Source organism: Schistocerca nitens, chromosome 5, assembly GCF_023898315.1.
Source record: "Schistocerca nitens isolate TAMUIC-IGC-003100 chromosome 5, iqSchNite1.1, whole genome shotgun sequence".
In the NCBI taxonomy this organism is placed as follows: domain Eukaryota; kingdom Metazoa; phylum Arthropoda; class Insecta; order Orthoptera; family Acrididae; genus Schistocerca; species Schistocerca nitens.
The window spans coordinates 733,169,443-733,182,933 of NC_064618.1; the positions used below are offsets into that span (position 1 = coordinate 733,169,443).

Here is a 13,491-nt window from a genome sequence, read left to right on the forward strand (position 1 = left end):
ACACTACACTACCGTACTTGACGTTTACTGCTATTTATTTTACTGAATAATATTGCAATTCGTGCTACTGAACATCCACTGTTCGGTATTCACATTAATTTGTGACCGACAACAACTGGAGGTCCTGTCACCGGGAGACACTTGTAATGCTACAGCAGCATTTACGTAGCTTGTACTATGAAATACCATATTTTGTTTATTACGTAGTATGTCCCAACAGAACAAATAGTCCTGTCACGGAAAAGCCACTTGTAACACTGCGCTAATGCACACGATACTCCTTAAAGCCTGTACTATGGAAAGTTGACGGGCTTCACCTTAAGAGAAAGGATTTTTGTATAGATTTTGACCGGGTGTACCTGAATGAAGGCAAATCAGACTTACACCCACTCAGTAATAACAATGATTAGTCAAGCAATTCCGGAGTGCAACCACACATTAGGACGGACAAGAAACAACACAGCAGATGCTACCAAATTGTTAATAATACGGTCGCCAGCCTAATTAGGCATTAACTGAGTTTCTTCCCTGTACAAGTTGATGTACGTTCGAGCATAACAACACGTAGTAACACTGCATAATATGGTAAATTTTAGAACCAGAAAATCTACTGAACTGATAATTTCACTTTCTGTACCAATATGGATAAACCATAAATACACAACATTACACTATAATGTTTACTACGAAACTTCATACTGTCTATTGATCTGATTAAAATCGGGCATAGGTTACCCTAGAAATAGCACTTTCGAAACACACATACAATGTCAATTTTGAAAAAGGTAAAACACTGATAAATTTTGGTTTTATATTGACTTTAACTTTGCTGGTCAAATCAGTTCAGTACACTTCAGAATTCAAATGAATAGAAAAGAAAAAGGGGGGGGGGAACCCTGAAACTGTTATGATCACTGTATTGAAATTTTGATTATTGAAATCATTAAGCACACAAGATTTCCAATATATGAGTAACTACTCTTTTTTTTATTTCCTGCTCATTTAACTACCATTATTTTTGTCTCAAATTAATTAAACTTCATTACTAAACCAATTTCAACATTATCCTCCAACTTTGTCAGACCTTTGTTATTTACCTACATATTCATTAACAACAAAGTTCTTTAAACATCATTCTAACATAGATAGGTCTGCAGGTAATTATTATTAACATAAACTTTGAATCTTCATTTCGGGACACTCGGATTGCACAACATGTGGAAAGGACCCTGTCTAGGTTAGTTGTGAGGATAATTAAATGATAGGACAGTTCTGGTAAAATTTAAGTTGTTATTGAACAGTATGGAACAAAAGTAACACTGGTCCACACGAATACAGTACTAAAAGTTTCAACCTGTTCGTATCGATGTGGCGGTCGGCAGGCGGCGAGATGGCGAGGCACAGAGCACACATACAATCACAGCAATGGCTCTAGATATATCGGCACTTTGCTTCTTCTTAGCGTCGCAGTACTTTTCCATTTAGTGCCTATGGAATATTGCCATGCTGTATAGGCGTCGGAAACGGCACATCCGAGGCTCAATGAAACCTCGTCTTCCAGGAGAGCCTCCTCGATCCAGAACGTGTTGCTCAGATCAATGCCCAACTCCGACTACTACTGCTAAGCCCGTTATGCCGTGCAGCGCCCGTGTGCATTTTCCCGCGCTCGCCTGCCATCTACCTTTTACCGCTCCCCTACAGACAGGGTATTCACCAGAGGTTTTAGCATTCTACATATCCCAATACATTGCCTACGTATGGACCAGACGCACAATTACAACTTTAACATCTTACAACAGATTCACCGTTTCTTACATTTCAATTCTGTTACAATATTGTTTGACATTTGACATAAACATTAATATTCACATCGAAATTTGTTTACGGTTTTCTTAACACAATGACATGAAAAGAAGAGAAATGAAATCAGAATATCGATTACACTAGTTTATCGAAAATCAGAAGAAAAAAAATTATATGTACAATAGTACAGCGTTGTTGTTGTTACAAGTGTTTAAAAAGTAAGCAGGAATTTATATTTTTGTGTGTTGTATCAGTCCGATTTGCACCACTTTTTTGTCACTGTCTTCGTAAACATGCCTCAAAACTATGTGTTCAGTGTTGTACATATTGGGTATTTACTCTGTTATCAGCTGTCAGAAAAGTCACATGTGTTTTGGTAGCATCAACGATTATTTAATTTGTATAGAAATAAAGTGTTTGAAACTTTCAGAAATGGTAAATATTGCTTTTGGTGAGCCTGTTACGAGTAAACCAAGAGCAGACAAGGGGTATAAACATTTCAAAGCAGGTCTTAAAGGTCAGCGATTTTACAAGCATGGATGACATTAAAAATGCACAGTTAAGAGACCTATAAACTATCCCGAAGAAACAGTTCCTAAAGTGTTTCGGAAATTGTTAAAAGTACTGACAAATGTATAGTATGTAATGTGGAATATTTTGAAGAGGATAACATTGCTGTGGGTTTACAAATAAAGTTCTTACCAAAATATAAAAATTAATATGTGAACGCACCTCGTATGTCAAGCTTTTTGCTTAGCAGTCCAGAATCGGTGTACATTTTTCGAAGGAAATTTCAGCAGTGTTTAGAATAGCAATTGCACACATGTTTTAAGCAATATGTCTTAGAATCAGGTGAACAGTGACCGAGAAAGAGATTTAGTGTTCCGTAAGCATCAAAGGTTTTACATTATTTTGAAACTGTCTTAAACGATGGGTTTCCTTCCAAAATTATTAGTTTTCCTTCGTGGCGATTCCAGTAAACCATGCGACTTATTTTTCCATTCCTTACTTATGCGTCCTATTAGGTGAGGCTGACATTTGCATAAATTGCAGCCAATTGATTGGGACTGGTAATATTAGCCAACAGTTTTTTGTCGCCTCTTTAATACACGCTGTAATAACATTAGAGACGATCAAACGCTCGTTACTCCCCAAATACCTCCTTCGTATTCTCCACATTTTCTTGCAATGCTAGACAATTATCCATCACTTCCGGATATCGAAGAACATCAGTAAGTACACAAAGTTAACTCACTGACACTGGCAACCTAGATCCCACAAACAGAAACTACGTATATCACTGCACGCCGATCTACAACGCCAGACAGATAACGGCCAACAGATTTTGGGTGCCCCTGTAGGCCGGTGGCAGCGTTCTTCCGGGAAAGGCCACTTCCCCCACCAAAGGCGCTGCTCGCTCTTGAATTCAGACAGACTATGTTATGAGTCCACTCACTCCCCCCGACAACAGTACAGCAACCACCCATCCTTATCGTCTTTTTCTACAGATTACGGGTACCCGTTTTGTTGAAAAAGCAAGAGCATTCCTGTAGCACTTAAACAGAGCGAGGTGGCGCAGTGGTTAGCACACTGGACTCGCATTCGGGAGGACGACGGTTCAACCCCATTCTGATTTAGGTTTTCCGTGATTTCCCTAAATCGTTTCAGGCAAATGCCGGGATGGTTCCTTTGAAAGGGCACGACCGATTTCCTTCCCCCTCCTTCCCTAACCCGAGATTGCGCTCCGTCTCTAATGACCTCGTTGTCGATAGGACGTTAAACACTAACCTCCTCGACCACCTGTAGCACATAAGAAAATTGTCACAAGGGGCTGGCGCCAACAAACAATTTATTTGAAGGGTTGTTGATATACTTTCCGGGATGTGAGGTCGTGGTCCAAGAACTTTTCTGCTCCTTACGTTTCGTCCAGGACTGCGCGGGACTTCCTCAGAGGCGCTGCTCCGCTGAGTCTTGCCTTCATTCTACAATTTATTTGAAAACTTAGCTTACTGAACCATTCTGTACGACGGAAAATTCTGTTTTTTTATAGAAGTCGCTCCATACACTTCTACACTTTTTTTGTGTGTATCTACACGTGTGGAGAAATGTTAAGATTCTTTTCTTCACTTAAAAGAAGAGACTTGCGATAGTAGATGGTATGACTAATAGCGCGTAACCATCAAATGTTTCCATGTTCGTACGGCAGTGTATACATCTTATGCTCTATAATTTAAGAACTTCAAGTAGTGCCTGCAATCTTAGCATATTTCAGGGCCTCTTGCTTATTTCGAATGGCATATAATTAACTAATAATACTACTCAGCAGGACGAAAGTGCATGACATTTCATGGTAATGCGGAGCTCTAATATAAGCAACATCTTTGTTGCTTTCGATTACCAATTTATTAAAAAAAATTCAGTAATATCAAGAGCGCTTCAAAGTAGTTGCAGTGAAGTCATACAGAATAATGTCAGTGAACGTGTTTTAGTGAGACCCTGCCATCAAGATATATTGTTCTCGTATTTTTTTCACATGACTATTATATACTGTATGACGTCATAGGGAATTGTGAGGGCGTCATTTGAGGAGATTTACAGAAGATCCAAACCAGGGTTTTGAGGTAATGTAATCATTTAATTTTGATGATATTAAAGACAGTTGCCGAACCATTGTGATTTCCCCGCGATTGTTATTCTTCACGAACCTTTGAGGTTTTTGTATATTTCATTGCGTGGTAATTGGTATGGAATGTTATGTTTCCACAGCTGTGTACGAGTGTACGGTTTGTTTACAACTGAACTAAATCTTAACACTAGTGCGAGTTAATTATCATTGTAGTTGCAAATTACGACATGACCCCAAAAGGTCTTAAGAAGAGTAATAAAAGCGGTTTGTAGGTAATTAAACAGCTCATTTGAATTCATTCTTACATTGCAACAGCGTTGTCATACGTATGTTAATGCTCTGTAGAGCTACGAACGAAGAGGCGCAACATCTGCACAGAAGGAAATACACACACACACGTACAAAAAAACTGTACATGACCATGACGTTAAGCTAACAGTATTGGAAATTAGCGTCTGTGAGAGTCAGTGTTTGTGACGCCTTGAGCGATTTGCTTATCATTAAATATCAAGCGAAAAGTTTTACGAAATTGTCGAACAACTGCTCGTAGCTATCGCTGTGATATTAGTTATAGGGTGATAGTTACGTTGTGCCTTCCATGCATTTTTCATTATTTATGTCACATGGGTACAAAATAAAAGTTTGAGATTTGTCTAGTATCTAAAACTCACATTCTGCATTTACCTTCCAGCTATAGTTTTTGTAAAGAAAAATTTGCATACACCTGTTTGAGACTCTTTAGTTTTTAATTTTTTTTTTGTTCTAAAGTAAACTTGGATTCACATCTTATTCTTGCATACATATCAGCTAAAATTAAAATTTATACCATTTTTACAGAGTTGCAACAATTGGATACTTGGTATGAACATGTAGTTACTCAGTTGGAATTGTAACATAGTTATGAACGTTATGAAAATAATATTTGTTAAATGTAAGTGAGAATACTTACAGTTGCATGTAGAGCAGGGTTAAATAGGCCTAATAAATAAGTCACTTACGTTATGTGATATCCGAGAAAGTAATGTAGGCCTAGTAAACAAAGAAAACTTTAATCGGAAACTAGGTTTAGGCTGTTGTGAATTAGCAGTTTGCTTCATGCATTGTAGTATACAATTTCTGACATAAGAATGAGTCCTCCACTACCAAGCTTTTAATGTGTGTTAAGATAATGAAAAGGGAGGTCCTGTGAAGGTATGAAATTATAAATGCTATTTTTCAGGCTGTCTGTTAAAACAAGGTGTTTTGTGGCCAAAAGCTTTGTTTTATAATGATTGGGGAATACCTAAAAAGTAGACCAACTCTGAATCTTCATGATAAGCAGGTCATGTGCAAATAATTTTTTAGCCATTTGGTCGAAACCTTCCCTGTTTCATAGTTCTCTGCCAGTGGTATTTGATGAAAAGAATACTTATTCTGAAGGATGACTGGAGTGACTAACATTCTGATTCACAACAAATATCAATATTACCCATTATTTACTATTTAGGCAGCCTTAGAGTCCCATGAAATTGCTGATGTAAAATGTTTGAGGTTAGCCTTCCATTTTATATGAATAGTAAACAATTATACACACCTAAGTTAGCTTGCCTGTATTACTTTATACATTTAGTAAAAAGGTTTTTTGTTGTTTAGTTTTGTTTCTGGTGCAGAAGAATATGTCTTTATGCCTGGTAAAAAGTTAAGTGTGTTTAAATTGGTCACTTTATGAGAAGAATCCAGATACAATTTCATCTCGGGACTGTTTTGTTTGGTAAATGACTACATCATAGTACAAATTGAAGCATTCAGTATTGCTTTGCCTATCCAAAACTTTTAGATATGCTGCAGATCATTATTTCAGTACATCAGAGCTTTCATATTCACATTCCTTATCTTCCCCAAACTGCGACCATATTGTCACATTCCAGCCTAAGCTAGACTTCCTGCTGCGCGAGGGATCAGTCTACAACCACAAACTATATTCCAAAAAGAAATATTATCAGTCCTGTGTCCGTTTTCTATTTGCACACACATGATGTCACAAATCACATTGTCAGTTAGTTTCATGCTCCATGGGTTATTTGCACAATAAATTGTAATGATGTGGAACGAGTAATTTTAGATTCACATTACGCTGCAGTTGACTTTAAACTTGCTGGGTAGATATTAACTTTGTGTAATTGCATTTTGAATACCCAGAATGTACATGGCCAGAAAATGGGCAAGAGAATTGTTGAAGACAGCAAATCCAAAAGGAAATTCCAACAATTAATCACTTTTACTCCTGCAACCTGCTGATAGCAGTTTTTCCCATACAACAAGCGATAATACATTTGAATTAAAAAACATAAGATTAAACACTGATGTGTTTATAACTTTGGAATCAAGGAATTTTATTAATAGTCATTGCACTCTCAGAAGCAGCATGGAAATGTCGACAGGCAGAAGTTACTAGAAACTTGTGCATCAATAAAAAGATCGATGCACAATGCAAACAACACTTCCACCATCGTGCACTAGTGAAAGATCTTGCCAATAGCTCAAGAAAGTTCTGGTCCTATGTAAAATCACTAAGCGAGCCAAAGTCACTTGTCGACCGGTCTGGTACTGCAGTAGGAGACAGTAAAAGGAAAGCTGGAGTTCTTCATTTCACATTTAAGAAATCATTCACTCAAAAGGATGTTACGGACAAAACAACATTTGGCTGTCACACACATACTTGTTTGGAGGACGTAACAATAGGTGTCCCAGATGAGAAGCAACTAAGAAAAGTTAAAAACCAATAAGTCACCAGATCTGAATGGAATCCCAGTTTGGTTTTACAGAGGGTACTCTACAGCATTGGCCTCCTTACTTAGCTTGCAAACCTCTCACCCAGTGCAAAGTCAAAGCAACTGTAAAAAAGTGCAGAGGGCTCCTGCATATAAGATGTAAGAAGGGTTAAAAGGACAGACCCGCAAAATTACAGACAAATATCTTTAATGGGTAGACAGAACTACGTGATTGTTTTTGTACTGGATTCCGCAGCAGGCCTGGTATTGCAGACTTCAGAGTTCCATCTTACGTGGCAAACGTCTATCTACATCTACATGATTACTCTGCAATTCACATTTAAGTGCTTGGCAGAGGGTTCATCGAACCATGATCATATTATCTCCCTACCATTCCACTCCCGAACAGCGCGTAGGAAAAACGAACCCCAAAAACTTTCTGTTCGAGCTCTGATTTCTCTTATTTTATTTTGATGATCATTCCTGCCTATGTAGGTTTGGCTCAACGAAATATTTTCGCGTTCGGAAGAGAAAGTTGGTGACTGAAATTTCGTAAATAGATCTCGCCGCGACGAAAAAGTCTTTGCTTTAATGGCTTCCATCCCAACTCGCGTATCATATCTGCCACACTCTCTCCCCTATTACGTGATAATACAAAACAAGCTGCCCTTTTTTGCCTTTTTGCACCTACATAAACTATGTAGACAAACCTTAATTTGGCAGATATACTACTAATAGATGCCGCAATATAAGTGTTGGAAGGAAATTGGCCTAAATTTTGCATCCACTCCGAAGACTTTGCCCATCCAGTGTCACTGAGCAATGTGTCTTGAAACTTTCAGTGAGGCTACTGAAGGAATAAGGTGAGACCCTTGCAGGGCCGTAACTAGGATGCTTGCACCTGAGCAGAACATAAACACTGAAGAAAGAGAGTTGTTATGTTAAGAGAAGAGAGAAAAATAGTAATTTTACGTGCTGACAAGGGAAACACTGCAGTAGTTCTGCCTGCAACCTCTTACTTTCGCAAGAAGATGGATGCCCTGCAAGACTCAACGTACTGTTATCTTCAGAAAAATCCAATGGATGTACTGTAATGGTAAATATCCGCTGTCCTCAATTGCAACTCTTTTCCTGAAAATGTGAAAAAGATCTTAAGAGTACAAGTGCCAATTCCATCACGACCTTATGCCTGCCTAAGTTACATAAGGAAGTATAGGGAGCCCCAATATATTACTTAGCAAAACATCTGGCTTCTCTTCTGGCCCCTTTAGTAGGAGAATGTGAACAGTATTTTTGAAACTCGGAAGACTTTATACAGCATCTAAAGAAATTGCATCTCAAACATGCTGACATATTAGTGAATTTCGAAGTGGTATCTTTGTTCACGTGAGTACCTGTGAGGGTTCATTACAACCCATAAGAGCTAAGTGGAGGAGGACATCTTAAATTTTTTTCAGACATTTGCTCCCTTGATTTACTTTTTATTTGACGAACAATATTTTGAGCAAACTGATGGTGTTACTATAGGTAGTCATTCGTATCCCATAGCAACTAACCTTTTTATGGAAGACCATCAAGGAAAAAGCACCTAAGTTGGAAGTTTTGAGACCTAAAAATTTCTGAAGCTATGTGGATGACACCTTTGTAGTATGACCCCGTGGGACAGCAATACTTCCTGAATTTTTGGAATGCCTTAACTCCCTCCATCCTAGAATTTGCTTTACCATGGAACTGGAGACAAATGGAGACCTGCTGATTTTGGATGTCTTTGTCCTTAGAAAAGGAATTGATTCCTTAGATCAGTGTGTTCCGTAAACCAATTCACACTGACCTATATCTATGAGGTGCCATCACCTATCCCAACACAGTGGTGTATTACGTACTCTCATTCATGGGGTTAGAGTTGTCTCAAATCCAGGGACCTTGTCAGCAGAGCTTAACAATCTTTGCTATTTTTGTGTAGAACGAGCACTCAGATAATCAGATTTGAAATGCATTTCAGGAGAAATCAATCTGGATAATTTATCTACCCTTGTGTTGTTGTGTCCTTTATGATTGTCAGTCTGTTTAAGAAACATCAAATGAAGTTTGTCTTTCACTTTCCAGCACCAGTGTGGGTGATGTTAACTCCTATTATAGGCAACCTAGGCCTATAGAGACCACGGGTATGTAAAATCCCGTGCCAGTACGGGAAATCACACAGTAACCAGAGGTGTTGCACTGTTAAAGATAGATGTGCTGAATGTAGAGATCACACCAGACTAGGTCAGCAATAAAGGTCTGGTGTTGATGAACACTGTCTTGATGCAAGACATAGCACGAACTACAGAGAGAAAAAGATCCTTTATCCGCCTCCACATAATAGGACTCAGTCATTAAAGAAGCAGTGAAATACTAATAAGTGATGGCCTAATTAATAGAGACACAGGATTTCAACTTAGCAAGGCATAGGAACCAGCATTGGTACTAATGCATCATCGACCACAGACCACCAGTCACACCACAAAGACGGCCAATCAGAATCGCGACACTTAAACTGGCTGCCAACTCTCTGCCAGCATGTGCACTGGACTGCGACTTGTGGCCGTGCTTTCTCGCACCACACATTTGAAGATCATGGCCTGTTTCACCAGCAGGGAGCTCTGAATGTTGACGTCTTCTGTTTTTCACCCGTGATGATGATATAGTCCCACCCCTTGGCGTCTGCACTTTTCTAGCGAACCATCACTTATGTAGGCAAGCCATTTTAGCAACACGGCAGAAAGCAACTGTACATGATTAGCAGCTGTCTTGTTGGAGATTTGTGTAACTTTTTCAACTTACCTGATGTGACGTGTGTGAATAACTGAATAGCTGCAGAATTCTTGATCATCTTCTGGGTTTGAATATAATGAGTTTCCTTGGTACAGAAAAGTTTCTGTCCACAAATCTGCATGGATCTAGAAAGCATTGGTTGTGTGAGACCTAGTGTGCCCTTTTCTCACACGGTACCCTGCAAACTGTGGATGAAGAGCAACAGGCAGGTTAAATGTTCTAGATTTCTGTAAAGCGGTTGACATGGTGCTCCACTGCTGACTATTAACGGAGGTCTGAACATACGGAATAGGTTCCCAGATATGTTAGTGGCTCAAGGACGAAACAGTAATAGAAACCAACACATTGTCCTTGACAACAAAATTTCATCGGAGATGAGACAAAGGAAATAGGACTGAACTTGTTCTCTATGCGGGTCGACAGAAGCGTCCGATCCTACCCGTCGGCTTTGACCCGTGACGTAAGGGTGTTGTCGTGTGTGACGTCTTGACGGCGCGGAGTTTGGTTTGAGTGTGGCTGTCTCCAGTTCTGTTTTATCTTATTTTATTTACTTTTCTGATATGTTCGTTCTACCTCGTGAGATTTTTTTTTTTTTAATTTAAAAACACTTATTACTTATTTTAATTATCTGTTTCCTCCAATTTCTGTTTTAGTTTATTATATTTATCTTTCTGATCTGTTCGTTCTATCCCATGAGATTTTTTTTTTTAAAAGACAAAAAACACTAAACAGCTACTGAAGCATCTTTATCTTCTATGGGTTGCAGGGGTTACGACCCCTGGGGAGGTGGGTGGGTATTCATGCATGGCTGTCTTCACTTACACGCAAGGCGTCTAAATTTGTTTATATTTAGTTTGCCCCCCACCCAAAACACCCCATTTCCCGCGCTTGTCCCGTTAGTGTCATTAGGCTTCTTGTGGAAAGTGTGTGTGTTTGTTTTTGTTTCCGCCATATTTGTGACGTCATGGGTCAAAGCAGACGGGCGGGATCGGACGCTTCCGTATTTCCCTCTATGCACATAGAGGATCTGACGACTACGGTGAACAACAATTGGCAACAGTTTGCTGATGACACTGTAGTATATGACAGTGTCGTCGTTGAGTGCCTGTAGAATAATACAGTATGAGTTAGAATTTTTATTTGGTGTGATGAATAGGAGTATGCTCCAAATGAGGAAAAATGTAAATTACTGCAGATGAGTTGGTGAAGAAATGCTGTAATGATTGGTTGTGGTACTAGTTGTATGCTGCTTAACACATCCACATCAATTAAAGATCTGGGTGTAATGTTACAAAGTGTATTTCAATGGAATGAGCACCTAAGGATGCTAAAAGGGAAAGTGTATGGTCGACTTTTGTTTCTTTTGGGAATGATAGGAAATTATATCTCATTATGGAGGAGACTGCTTATGTAGCACAAATGTGATCCATTCTTGAGTACTACTTGCATGTTTGGGACTTCACCATGTCAGATTAAAGGAAGACACCTGAGTAATTCAGAGGCAGGCTGCCGGATTTGTTACTGATGGCTTTGAACAGCATGCTACTGTTGTGGAGAGGCTTCATGAGGTCAAATGCATAATAGCATAATAATATGTAGAAACATAAATATTAACACAGTGTTGAGGGTAAAATTAGTAATAATCTGTTACACTTAATTTCAGCCACCAAGTCAGGATTTCTATACAGTTCTCCCAATTCCTTGTTTCTTCTTATCCTCCATTGTCTTGCCTCATAATGGCTCAAAAAATCTTTCTTAATATTTTCATCTGCCATCTTCTCAAGAGCTCGTCTTCTGCTACAGTCACTGTCCATGTTTCTGAGCCATACATTACCACCAGTCTTATGACTGTTCGATAGACAGTCACCTTCGATTTTCTGCTCAGACTACGTTACTGAAGGATCTCGATCTGGGCCCAGTAAGCTCTGTTTCCTGCAGCAATCCTAGATTTTATTTCTTCTCTTATTCTGCTATCCTCCGTAACCAGCACTTCAGGTATTGGAACGTCTCTCATCTCTCATAATTGCCTCTGTTAAAGTAAATATACTTCTCTTTAACAACAGTATTTTTCCTGGAAGCAAAGAGATACAATGTTTTTGTGTTGTTTGCTCTAAGTCCCAACTGTTCTGCATCCTTTTCCAGTCTGCCAAATTCTTCTTCCATTTCTTTCAAACTTCTAGACAGCATACATGTATCATCGGCATAAGCTAGATTTTGGTGTATATGGTTAAACAGAGTGCCACTTCGGTTATCAATCTCCACCCTTCGCATCACTCTCTCCAATACTATGTTGAAGAGTAGCATCCTGTCTTAACCCTTGGTTGACTTCAAATTCTTTATAAAGTTTTCCTTCTACTTTTACCTGGCATTATGTGCTGGTGAGGGTCATTTGTACCAGTCTGCTAAGTTTACTTGGGAATTCCATCTAAATTAAGATGTCATATAGCTTTTTCCTTTTAACACTATCATAGGCTGATTTAAAATCTACAAAAAGTTGCTGTGCATCCACATTATATTCATAACACTTTTCCATTATTTGCCTTATAATGAAAATCTGGTCTGTCATTGATCTGCCCCATCGAAAACCACTCTGGTAGTCTCAGAGTATTTCTTCTGTAATTGGTGTAAGTCTCTTTCTTTGGGCTAATACTTTGTACACCACGCTGACTAAAGCAATACGATGATAATTTTCACAGCTTGACAGTACAGTAATTAAAAAATAAGAAGTCCGCTGGCATTGGTGAGATTCCTGTCTCTGTTCTGAAGGTGTGCGTAGATAACATGCAAACCCCATTAAGAAATATAATAAATGAATCCTTTAGTTCACATGTTTATCAGAGTACCTAAATGATTTGCGAGTGGTGCCCTTACTAAGGCTAGGCAATTCGGAAAGCACTGAGAACTATAGGCCAGTTTTATTGCTGTCTTCATTCTCAAAAATAATTGAAACAATTATGAAAGAAAGACTGATAAGTTACGTGAGTAAACACAACCTCTTTAATGAAGGGTAGTTTGGTTTCAGAAGTGCAAGCAGTACAATGTTGACAGTTGCAAAGTTCACAAAAGTGATACTTGAACCTTTTGTTAGGAATGAAAGTGTTACAGACATTTTCTTAGACTTGTCCAAGGCGTTTGACACTGCCGACCATAAAATACTATTGAGTAAACTAGAAGTGCTAGGTGTAAGAGGAATGGTGAAAGAGTGATTTCAGTGTTACTTGAAGAACAGGGTGCAAAAGGTGTAGATTCTTCATTCATCTGCTGATGGTAAATTTCTAGTCCAACAATTATTGGACTAGAAATATATTAACATAGGTGTTCCTGAGGGTAGTGTTTGGTCCAGTTCTATTCTTATTATATACCAATAACTTTTCAGACAGCATAAGACGTGGAGGAAACGTTCTTTTTGTGTTGACAGAAACATCATAGTCGCTGATAAAATGTAAGAGCTCCTATAAGAGAAAGGAAATTGAACCCACAAGGATGTTTACAAATGGA

At 38.7% G+C, this 13,491-nt stretch overlaps 1 protein-coding gene across 1 annotated transcript in view; it reads left to right on the plus strand.

Moving 5' to 3' along the window:
• Positions 1 to 4,228: 4,228 nt before the first annotated feature.
• LOC126259721 (protein tramtrack, alpha isoform-like) overlaps positions 4,229 to 13,491 on the plus strand; it is a 332,764-nt gene continuing 323,501 nt past the window's right edge. The window contains exon 1 of the mRNA XM_049956700.1: positions 4,229 to 4,424. The gene's annotated coding sequence lies outside the window, so the exon portion shown is untranslated. The remainder of the gene's footprint in view (positions 4,425 to 13,491) is intronic.